The following is a 12,387-nucleotide window of genomic DNA, read 5'->3' as shown; positions in this document are numbered from 1 at the left end:
AAAAATTAACCCTAGTGTGTGTGTTTGTACATTGGCAGACTGGATGGGCCAAGTGGTTCTTATCTGCCTTCAAATTCTGTAAATTAGTAAATTTACTAAGGTGAGAGTTTTTTTTTTTTTTAGAACTGGTGATTTTGCCCATAGCAACCAGTCAGATTCTACTTAACATTTATTTCTCTAACGTCCTAGTGGATGCTGGGGACTCCGTCAGGACCATGGGGATTAGCGGCTCCGCAGGAGACAGGGCACAAAAATAAATCTTTAGGATCAGGTGGTGTGCACTGGCTCCTCCCCCTATGACCCTCCTCCAAGCCCCAGTTAGGTTTTTGTGCCCGTCCGAGCAGGGTGCAATCTAGGTGGCTCTCCTAAAGAGCTGCTTAGAAAAAGTTTTTAGGTTTTTTTATTTTCAGTGAGTCCTGCTGGCAACAGGCTCACTGCAACGAGGGACTTAGGGGAGAGAAGTGAACTCACCTGCGTGCAGGATGGATTGGCTTCTTAGGCTACTGGACACCATTAGCTCCAGAGGGAGTCGGAACACAGGTCTCACCCTGGGGTTCGTCCCGGAGCCGCGCCGCCGACCCCCCTTGCAGATGCCGAAGATGGAAGAGGTCCAGAAGCAGGCGGCAGAAGACTTTTCAGTCTTCCTGAGGTAGCGCACAGCACTGCAGCTGTGCACCATTGTTGTCAGCACACTTCACACAGCGGTCACGGAGGGTGCAGGGCGCTGGGGGGGCGCCCTGGGCAGCAATGTATAATACCTTTTTTATGGCTAAAAATACATCACATATAGCCCCTGGGGGCTATATGGATGTATTTAACCCCTGCCAGGTCTCAGAAAAACGGGAGAAGAAGCCCGCCGAAAAGGGGGCGGGGCCTATTCTCCTCAGCACACAGCGCCATTTTCCCTCACAGAAATGCTGGTGGGAAGGCTCCCAGGCTCTCCCCTGCACTGCACTACAGAAACAGGGTTAAAACAGAGAGGGGGGGCACTGATTTGGCGATATGACTACATATATTAAAATGCTATAAGGGAAAAGCACTTATATAAAGGTTGTCCCTGTATAATTATAGCGTTTTTGGTGTGTGCTGGCAAACTCTCCCTCTGTCTCCCCAAAGGGCTAGTGGGTCCTGTCCTCTATCAGAGCATTCCCTGTGTGTGTGCTGTGTGTCGGTACGTGTGTGTCGACATGTATGAGGACGATGTTGGGAGGCGGAGCAAATTGCCTGTAATGGTGATGTCACTCTCTAGGGAGTCGACACCGGAATAGATGGCTTATTTAAGGAATTACGTGATAATGTCAACACGCTGCAAGTCGGTTGACGACATGAGACGGCCGGCAAACATATTAGTATCTGTCCAGGCGTCTAAAACACCGTCAGGGACGTTATAATGCCCATTTTACCTCAGTCGGTCGACACAGACACGGACACTGACTCCAGTGTCGACGGTGAAGAAACAAACGTATTTTCCTTTAGGGCCACACGTTACTTGTTAAGGGCAATGAAGGAGGTGTTACATATTTCTGATACTACAAGTACCACAAAAAAAAAAGGGTATTATGTGGGGTGTGGAAAAACTACCTGTAGTTTTTCCTGAATCAGATAAATTAAATGAAGTGTGTGATGAGGCGCGGGGTTCCCCCGATAGAAAATTATTGGCGGTATACCCTTTCCGGCCAGAAGTTAGGGCGCGTTGGGAAACACCCCTTAGGTTGGATAAGGCGCTCACACGCTTATCAAAACAAGTGGCGGTACAGTCTCCAGATACGGCCGCCCTCAAGGAGCCAGCTGATAGGAGGCTGGAAAATATCCTAAAAAGTATATACACACATACTGGTGTTATACTGCGACCAGCGATCGCCTCAGCCTGGATGTGCAGCGCGGGGGTGGCTTGGTCGGATTCCCTGACTGAAAATATTGATACCCTTGACAGGGACAGTATTTTATTTACTATAGAGCATTTAAAGAATGCATTTCTATATATGCGAGATGCACAGAGGGATATTTGCACTCTGGCATCAAGAGTAAGTGCGATGTCCATATCTGCCAAAAGATGTTTATGGACACGACAGTGGTCAGGTGATGCAGATTCCAAACGGCACAAAGATGTATTGCCGTATAAAGGGGAGGAGTTATTTGGGGTCGGTCCATCGGACCTGGTGGCCACGGCAACTGCTGGGAAATCCACCGTTTTTACCTTAAGTCACATCTATGCAGAAAAAGACACCGTCTTTTCAGCCTCAGTCCTTTCGTCCCCATAAGCATATCTGCCCAGGGATAGAGGAAAGGGAAGAAGACTGCAGCAGGCAGCCCATTCCCAGGAACAGAAGCCTTCCACCGCTTCTGCCAAGTTCTCAGCATGACGCTGGAGCCGTACAGGACCCCTGGATCCTACAAGTAGTATCCCAGGGGTACAGATTGGAAAGTCGAGACGTTTCCCCTCGCAGGTTCCTGAAGTCTGCTTTACCAACGTCTCCCTCCGACAGGGAGCCAGTATTGGAAACAATTCACAAGCTGTATTCCCAGCAGGTGATAATCAAAGTACCCCTCCTACAACAAGGTAAGGGGTATTATTCCACACTATATTGTGGTACTGAAACCAGAAGGCTCGGTGAGACCTATTCTAAATCTGAAATATTTGAACACTTACAAAGGTTCAAATCAAGATGGAGTCACTCAGAGCAGTGATAGCGAACCAGGAAGAAGGGGACTATATGGTGTCCCGGGACATCAGGGATGCTTACCTCCATGTCCCAATTTGCCCTTCTCACCAAGGGTATCTCAGGTTCGTGGTACAGAACTGTCACTATCAGTTTCAGACGCTGCCGTTTGGATTGTCCACGGCACTCCGGGTCTTTACCAAGGTAATGCCCGAAATGATGATTCTTCTTCGAAGAAAATGGACGACCTCCTGATAAGAGCAAGGTCCAGAGAACAGTTGGAGGTCGGAGTAGCACTATCTCAAGTAGTTCTACGACAGCACGGGTGGATTCTAAATATTCCAAAACCGCAGTTGTTTCCGACGACACGTCTGCTGTTCCTAGGGATGATTCTGGACACAGTCCAGAAAAAGGTGTTTCTCCCGGAGGAGAAAGCCAGGGAGTTATCCGAGCTAGTCAGGAACCTCCTAAAACCAGGAAAAGTGTCAGTGCATCATTGCACAAGAGTCCTGGGAAACATGGTGGCTTATTACGAAGCGATTCCATTCGGCAGATTCCACGCAAGAACTTTTCAGTGGGATCTGCTGGACAAATGGTCCGGATCGCATCTTCAGATGCATCAGCGGATAACCCTATCTCCAAGGACAAGGGTGTCTCTCCTGTGGTGGTTACAGAGTGCTCATCTTCTAGAGGGCCGCAGATTCGGCATTCAGGATTGGATGCCGGTAACCACGGAGGCCAGCCTGAGAGGCTGGGGAGCAGTCACACAGGGAAAAAATTTCCAGGGAGTGTGATCAAGTCTGGAGACATTTCTCCACATAAATATACTGGAGCTAAGGGCAATTTATAATGCTCTAAGCTTAGCAAGACCTCTGCTTCAAGGTCAGCCGGTATTGATCCAGTGGGACAACATCACGGCAGTCACCCACGTAAACAGACAGGGCGGCACAAGAAGCAGGAGGGCAATGGCAAAAACTGCAAGGATTTTTCGCTGGGCGGAAAATCATGTGATAGCACTGTCAGCAGTGTACATTCCGGGAGTGGACAACTGGGAAGCAGACTTCCTCAGCAGGCACGACCTCCACCCGGGAGAGTGGGGACTTCATCGGGAAGTTTTCCACATGATTGTGAACCGTTGGGAAAGACCAAAGGTGTACATGATGGCGTCCCGCCTGAACAAAAAACTGGACAGGTATTGCGCCAGGTCAAGAGACTTTCAGGCAATAGCTGTGGACGTTCTGGTAACACCGTGGGCGTACCAGTCGGTGTATGTGTTTCCTCCTCTGCTTCTCATACCCAAGGTATTGAGAATTATAAGACGTAGAGGAGTAAGAACTATACTCGTGGCTCCGGATTGGCCAAGAAGGACTTGGTACCCGGAACTTCAAGAGATACTCACAGAGGACTCATGACCTCTGCCGCTAAGAAGGGACTTGCTTCAGCACGTACCATGTCTGTTCCAAGACTTACCGCGGCTGCGTTTGACGGCATGGCGGTTGAACGCCGGATCCTAAGGGAAAAAGGCATTCCGGAAGAGGTCTTTCCTACCATGGTCAAAGCCAGGAAGGACGTGACCGCACAACATTATCACCACATGTGGCGAAAATATGTTGCGTGGTGTGAGGCCAGGAAGGCTCCACGAAGAAATTTCAACTCGGTCGATTCCTGCATTTCCTGCAAACAGGAGTGTCTATGGGCCTCAGATTGGGGTCCATTAAGGTTCAAATTTCGGCCCTGTCGATTTTCTTCCAGAAAGAATTGGCTTCAGTTCCTGAAGTCCAAAAGTTTGTCAAGGGAGTACTGCATATACAACCCCCTTTTGTGCCTCCAGTGGCACTGTGGGATCTCAACGTAGTGCTGGGATTCCTCAAATCACATTGGTTTAAACCGCTCAAATCTGTGGATTTGAAATATCTCACATGGAAAGTGACCATGATGTTGGCCCTGGCCTCGGCCAGGCGAGTGTCAGAATTGGCGGCTTTGTCTCACAAAAGCCCATATCTGATTGTCCATTCGGACAGGGCAGAGCTGCGGACTCGTCCCCAGTTTCTCCCTAAGGTGGTGTCAGCGTTTCACCTGAACCAGCTTATTGTGGTACCTGCGGCTACTAGGGACTTGGAGGACTCCAAGTTGCTAGATGTTGTCAGGGCCCTGAAAATATCGGTTTCCAGGACGGCTGGAGTCAGGAAAACTGACTTGCTGTTATCCTGTATGCACCCAACAAACTGGGTGCTCTTGCTTCTAAGCAGACGATTGCTAGTTGGATGTGTAGTACAATTCAGCTTGCACATTATGTGGCAGGCCTGCCACAGCCAAAATATGTAAATGCCCATTCCACAAGGAAGGTGGGCTCATCCTGGGTGGCTGCCCGAGGGGTCTCGGCATTACAACTCTGCCGAGCAGCTACGTGGTCGGGGGGAGAACACGTTTGTAAAATTCTACAAATTTGATACCCTGGCTAAAGAGGACCTGGAGTTCTCTCATTCGGTGCTGCAGAGTCATCCGCACTCTCCCGCCCGTTTGGGAGCTTTGGTATAATCCCCATGGTCCTGACGGAGTCCCCAGCATCCACTAGGACGTTAGAGAAAATAAGATTTTACTTACCGATAAATCTATTTCTCGTAGTCCGTAGTGGATGCTGGGCGCCCATCCCAAGTGCGGATTGTCTGCAATACTTGTACATAGTTATTGGTACAAAAATCGGGTTATTATTGTTGTGAGCCGTCTGTTCAGAGGCTCCTACGTTGTCATACTGTTAACTGGGTTCAGATCACAAGTTGTACGGTGTGATTGGTGTGGCTGGTATGAGTCTTACCCGGGATTCAAAATCCTTCCTTATTGTGTACGCTCGTCCGGGCACAGTATCCTAACTGAGGCTTGGAGGAGGGTCATAGGGGGAGGAGCCAGTGCACACCACCTGATCCTAAAGCTTTATTTTTGTGCTCTGTCTCCTGCGGAGCCGCTAATCCCCATGGTCCTGACGGAGTCCCCAGCATCCACTACGGACTACGAGAAATAGATTTATCGGTAAGTAAAATCTTATTTTAGCTGCTTCTAGAAGATAATAAATAGAATCTAATTGGTTGCTATGGGCAACATCACCATCTCCCATCTTAATGAATTTACCCCTATGTTTCTATGAGGAAAAAGTTAACAATGTAGGGGTAAAACACAATTCTGATGCATGTCCTGCTCCATGCATTGTTATTCATAACCTGCAGCTTTATACCAATTCCTTTGTGGGGAAAATTAATCCTATGGGGTCTATTCATGAAGCAGTGAAAAGAGTGGAGAGGTGAGTCTGTGGAGAAGTTAACCATGGCAACCAATCGGCTGCTCCGTACAATTGTAGATTATGCAAATGATAAATGTTACTTCAGTGCTGATTGGTTGCCATGGACAACTTCTCCACTGGCTCACTTCTCCACTCTTTTCACTGCTTCATGAATAGACCCCTTAGTGTCTATACACTATGGTGGTCATTCCGAGTTGATCGCAGCCAGCAACATTTTGCTGCTGGTGCGATCAACTAGTCCATGCCTATGGGGGAGTGTATTTTAGCTTAGCAGGGCTGCGATCGCTTGTGCAGCGCTGCTAAGCTAAAAAAGTTTTGTGTAAAAGAAGACTAGCCCTAGACCTACTTACCCTGTGCAACGGCTCCAGCGATGCAGGTCCCGGCTTTGATGACAGACATCCGCCCTCCGTCCTTCTGACCACGCCTGCGTTTTCTCCACCACTCCCCGAAAACGGCCGCCAACGGTCTGGTGACGCCCAGGAACGCCTTCTTTCTGTCAATCTTCTTGCGGCCGTCGCTGCGACCGCTTTCTTCGTAATCCGCGTCATAACGGCAACGATTGCGCATTCCTGACCTGCTCGCACCGCAGCGACAAACCGCTGCGTGCGAACGGGTCGGAATGACCCCCTATATATGAACTAAGATGTGCACTATAGAGATTGGTGTATGGTGTGTTCTCTTTCTCACTTTCTCTATATTAGTGTGTGTTCCTTCTATTTAATACATACATACATACATACATACATACAGGTTAATGTACATATTTATTTCCTTACACACATTGCAGTAGCAACTATTGCCGGCTTTTTCGTCATCCCTACATTGACCCCATAATGTCACTTAGGTGCAGGAAAGATACAGTGTAATACAGCCAAAAATATACATTTATAGTAATTCCCTGAGATCCCCTGCTCTGTGATTTATATATTGGTTTCCCTGTGCAATAAGAGATCATTGAACTAGTTTATATTGTGTATGATGCAGAGTTTTGGGTGATGTGTTGAGGAGACACTGAGCTTCTCTTATATCTGTACAGGAAACTCCTCGTTCTCCCTCTTTCGCACAGCCGCATGCTGCTCCATCCCGGACGCTGGTGATGCCCTGAAGCAGAGCTCACAATCCGTGTCATCTGGGAATTCTGTCACTTTCCGAGCTGCCTCCCATGCGCCCTGTAAGTATCTGCTTTGGCGTTCTGCTCCAAACATTGTAAAGTCTGCAAAGACACACTTTTCTCTTATGTCCTAGAGGATGCTGGGTACTCCGTAAGGACCATGGGGTATAGACGGGCTCCGCAGGAGACATGGGCACTCTAAAGACTTTAGATGGGTGTGCACTGGCTCCTCCCTCTATGCCCCTCCTCCAGACCTCCGTTAGATCCTGTGCCCAGAGGAGACTGGGTGCATTGCAGGGGAGCTCTACTGAGTTTCTCTGAAAAAGACTTTTGTTAGGTTTTTTATTTTCAGGGAGCACTGCTGGCAACAGGCTCCCTGCATCGTGGGACTGAGGGGAGAGAAGCAGACCTACTTAAATGATAGGCTCTGCTTCTTAGGCTACTGGACACCATTAGCTCCAGAGGGTCGAAACGCAGGTCTCATCCTCGCTGTTCGTCCCGGAGCCGCGCCGCCGTCCTCCTCACAGAGCCGGAAGATAGAAGCCGGGTGAGTATAAGAAGAAAGAAGACTTCAAAGGCGGCAGGAGACTTCAGATCTTCACTGAGGTACCGCTCAGCGGTAACGCTGTGCGCCATTGCTCCCACATTCACACACACTGACTGCACTGTATGGGTGCAGGGCGCAGGGGGGGGCGCCCTGGGCAGCAATAATAAACCTCAAGGGACACTGGGCTGACATATATATACTGCGGAAGCGGTATATTAAATAAACCCCCGCCAGTATAAAGAATTTGAAGGGACCGAAGCCCGCCGTTGAGGGGGTGGAGCTTGATCCTCCAGCACTAACCAGCGCCATTTTCTCCACAGCACGCTGCAGAGAAGCTGCTCCCCGGACTCTCCCCTGCTGAACACAAGTACAGAGGGCAAAAAAGAGGGGGGGGGGGGGGGGCACATTTATTTGGCGCAGTGAGTGTATTATTGATATATAAAGTGCTGTACAGACTGGGATTTTATTCCAGTGTCCAGTGGCGCTGGGTGTGTGCTGGCATACTCTTTCTCTGTCTCTCCAAAGGGCCTTATTGGGGGACTGTCTCCATATATATATATCCCAGGGTGTGTGGGAGTGTCGGTACGTGTGTCGGCATGTCTGAAGCGGAAGGCTCGTCTAAGGAGGAGGTAGAGCAGATGATTGTGGTGTCTCCGTCGGCACAGAGTCGACACCTGATTGGATGGATATGTGGAATTTTTAAATGCAAATGTGTCTTTATTACATAAAAGATTGGACAAAGCAGAGTCCAGAGAAAAAGCAGGGAGTCAATCCATGCCTTTGACTGTGTCACAAGGCCCTTCAGGGTCTCATAAATGTCCCCTGTCCCAGGTAGCAGACACTGATACCGACACAGATTCTGACTCCAGTGTCGACTACGATGATGCAAGGTTATACCCAAGGGTGGCCAAAAGTATTAATTATATGATTATTGCAATAAAAGATGTTTTGCATATCAGAGAGGACCCCTCGGTACCTGACACGAGGGTATGCATGTTTAAGGAAAAGAAACCTGAGGTAACCTTTCCCCCATCTTATGAGCTGAACGCTTTATTTGAAAAAGCTTGGGAAACTCCAGACAAGAAACTGCAGATTCCCAAGAGAATTCTTATAGAGTATCCTTTTCCCGCACAGGACAGGTTGCGGTGGGAATCCTCGCCCAGGGTGGACAAGGCTTTGACGCGCTTGTCCAAAAAGGTGGCGCTACCGTCTCCAGACTCGGCAGCCCTCAAGGATCCTGCTGATCGCTGACACAGCTTTTGTATTGCCGCACACACTACCTCTCTTTCCGGAAGAGAAGCTGGCAAGGCCGATTAGAAAAATTGGCATGGGGGCACGTCTTGAAACTCCAGCTTGTAACCTTGGGTCACAATTTCCATTACCCAAAGATCCAGGCCCGAGAGAACCCAGACCTGACTGAAGAGTTGAAGACACGCTCCCACCGGTGCGGACTCCCCCAGGGGAGCCCCAGCGTCATGCGGTGGATTTGGCAGAAGCCGGGGAGGACTTCTGCTCCTGGGAGCTTGCCACAGCCGGCGATCTTTTTCCCCTTCCCTTACCTCTTGCCGCAAGGAAGGATGACCCACGTCCTTTCCGGAATTTCTGCGACCGAACGGACTGCATTTGATATGGAGGCGTTTTCTTTTGCTGTGGAGGAACAAAAGGCAGAAAAGAGGACTTACCCGCGGTAGCTGTAGAAACCAGGTCCGCGAGGCCTTCACCAAACAAAACCCCACCCTTGTAGGGCAGAGCCTCCATAGCCTTCTTAGAATCAGCATCACCATTCCATTGATGAGTCCACAACGCCCTTCTAGCCGAGACTGCCATGGCATTGGCCCTTGATCCCAAGAGGCCAATATCCCTCGCCGTCTCTTTTAAATAGACTGCAGCGTCTCTGATATGACCCAGAGTCAACAGCACGCTATCCCGATCCAGGGTGTCTATGTCCGATGACAAGTTATCCGCCCACTTTTCAATCGCGTTACTCACCCACGCCGAAGCGACAGCCGGTCTGAGGAGTGTACCTGTCGTGACATAAATAGATTTCAAGGTAGCTTCCTGCCTCCGATCAGCAGGATCTTTAAGGGCCGCCATTTCAGGAAATGGTAGCGCCACATTCTTGGATAAGCGCGCTAGAGCTTTGTCTACCGTGGGTGTTGCCTCCCACCCAACCCTATCCTGAGAAGGAAACGGGTATGCCATAGCAGTTCTCCTGTGAATGTGCCACCTCTTGTCGTGGCGTTTCCCAGGCTTTTTCAAAAAGGGCATTCAGTTCATGAGAGGGAGGAAACGTTACCTCCGGTTTCTTCCCCTTATACATACAGACCCTTGTCTCAGGGACAGCGGGGTCTTCCGTAATATGTAACACGTCTTTTATAGCCACAATCATGTACTGAATACTCTTAGCCACCTTAGGATGTAACTTCGCATCATTATAGTCGACACTGGAATCAGAATCCGTGTCGGTATCGGTGTCTGCTATCTGGGTAAATGAACGTTTTTGGGACCCCGAGGAGGCCTGAGTGTGTGGTATCACGTCTCCCATGGATTGCCTCCATGCTTGGTTCTGAGACTCAGATTTGTCCAACCTCTTGTGCAACAAAGCCACACTGCTATTCAACACATTCCACATATCAATCCAATCAGCAGTCGGCGGTGCCGACAGTCACTCCTTCATTTTGTTCAGCTCTCACACTAACCTCCTGGGAAGAGCATTCAGTTTCTGCCATGTCGACACACGCGTACCGACACCCCCACACACACTGGGCTAAAGGGGACAGACCCACAATAAGGCCTTTCAGAGAGACAGAGAAGGAGTTTGCCAGCTCACACCCAGCGCCACACCAGTCTGAAAACAAAATGCCCCAGACCTATAAGCGCTTGTAATATAATACAACCAATCACCAAATTATGTGCCCCCCCCCCCCCCCTTTCGTTTTTAGCACCCTGTTACTTGTGACAGCAGTGGAAGGGTCAGGAGCAGCGTCTCTGCAGCAAGCTGTGGAGAGAAAATGGCGCTGGTCAGAGCTGAGGAGGAAGCCCAGCCCCCTACAAGGCGCGCTTTGGTCCCGCTATAATTATACTGGCGGGGGTCTCAAAACAGCCCCCCTGCGCTCTGCACCCATGCAGTGCCTGTGTCAGCGGGAGCAATGGCGCGCAGCGCTACCGCTGCGCGGTACCTCAGGAAGACTGAAGTCTTCTGCCGCCTTCCGATGTCGTCTTTGCTTCGGTTACTCGCCTGTCTTCAATCTTCTGGCTCTGTGAGGGGGACGGCGGCGCGGCTCCGGGAACGAGCAGCTGGGCGACCCAGGTGATCGGACCCTCTGGAGCTAATGGTGTCCAGTAGCCTAAGAAGCAGAGCCTATCAGTCTCACAGAAGTAGGTCTGCTTCTCTCCCCTCAGTCCCACGATGCAGGGAGCCTGTTGCCAGCAGTGCTCCCTGAAAAAAATAAACCTAACAAAAGTCTTTTAGAGAAACTCAGTAGAGCTCCCCTATAGTGTGGAGAAAAAAAAAGGTACTGGCGCCGGCTGTGATTCAAAACACAATAAATAAAAATATAAAATATATATTTTATTAAACATTCATCTAAGAGAATAATCTATCCCTCAAGGGTAAAACTACACTGATAGAATGTATTAACAGAATTCTGTAGGATACCACAAAGATTAACCCTTTTGAAGAAAAAAAAAATGTCCACAATTCCTGGCTAGGACACGAATCCACATTTGCCCACAAGTTTAGTTGGTATAAGAGCATTTTACCAGACTTGCTTCCGGATATAAGTCCCCTAGGAGTCCCATGCAGATAGGGTCCAGATGGCAGATGGGGATAAGTCCGGGTCTGTGAAGAACTTGTGCCGGAATTTGATCCAGTGGATGCCAGTAAGTCCAAATAAAGCCAGGAGGTGGAGGTGGGTGCTGGTACTTGTGGTCCTACAGAGAAGAGCTCAACGCGTTTCGCTGGTCTCATGGGTGCCAGCTTCCTCAGGAGCATAAGTCCAGTGTCCAACTTATGGACTATATATACCCTTAGTAATTAGGGATTAATTAGAAACATCTGCTAGACCTGCTAACACTTAGTAAAATCTGTTTCACAAATTTAATATTTCGTTACAGCAGAAGGCAATCAATAGTGTAAAATATATTATACATATCTTTATTCATAAAAAGGAGTGTTATAAATGTCATAAAAACATGGAAATGAGAAATAGAGTTTGTATCATGTGATCGCAGCCGGTCACATGGCTTGTACTAGCCAGTAGAACCAGTGCTGCTGATTTCATATGATCCCGCCCAGCGAAACGCGTTGGACTCTTCTCTGTAGGACCACAAGTACCAGCACCCGCATCCACCTCCTGGCTTTATTTGGACTTACTGACATCCACTGGATCAAATTCCGGCACAAGTTCTTCACAGACCCGGACTTATCCCCATCTGCCATCTGGACCCTATCTGCATAGGACTCCTAGGGGACTTATATCCGGAAGCAAGTCTGGTAAAATGCTCTTATACCAACTAAACTTGTGGGCAAATGTGGATTAGTGTCCTAGCCAGGAATTGTGGACATTTTTTTTTTCAAAAGGGTTAATCTTTGTGGTATCCTACAGAATTCTGTTAATACATTCTATCAGTGTTGTTTTACCCTTGAGGGATAGATTATTCTCTTAGATGAATGTTTAATAAAAGATATATTTTATATTTTTATTTATTGTGTTTTGAATCACAGCCGGCGCCAGTACCTTTTTTTTTTTTTTTTTTTTTTCCTTGCTTGTAT

General features: G+C 48.7%; 1 protein-coding gene across 2 annotated transcripts in view; it reads left to right on the top strand.

Annotated features, from left to right (window-relative positions):
• CMTR1 (cap methyltransferase 1) overlaps nucleotides 1-12,387 on the top strand; it is a 130,708-nt gene that overhangs the window by 7,600 nt on the left and 110,721 nt on the right. For both annotated transcript variants that reach the window (XR_010176245.1, XM_063918867.1), the window contains exon 2: nucleotides 6,992-7,126. The gene's annotated coding sequence lies outside the window, so the exon portion shown is untranslated. The remainder of the gene's footprint in view (nucleotides 1-6,991; nucleotides 7,127-12,387) is intronic.

The sequence above is a fragment of the Pseudophryne corroboree genome, chromosome 4 (assembly GCF_028390025.1).
Source record: "Pseudophryne corroboree isolate aPseCor3 chromosome 4, aPseCor3.hap2, whole genome shotgun sequence".
NCBI lineage: Eukaryota > Metazoa > Chordata > Amphibia > Anura > Myobatrachidae > Pseudophryne > Pseudophryne corroboree.
The sequence above is the reverse complement of the archived record's forward strand: the minus strand, read 5'-3'. Positions and strand labels throughout refer to the sequence as shown.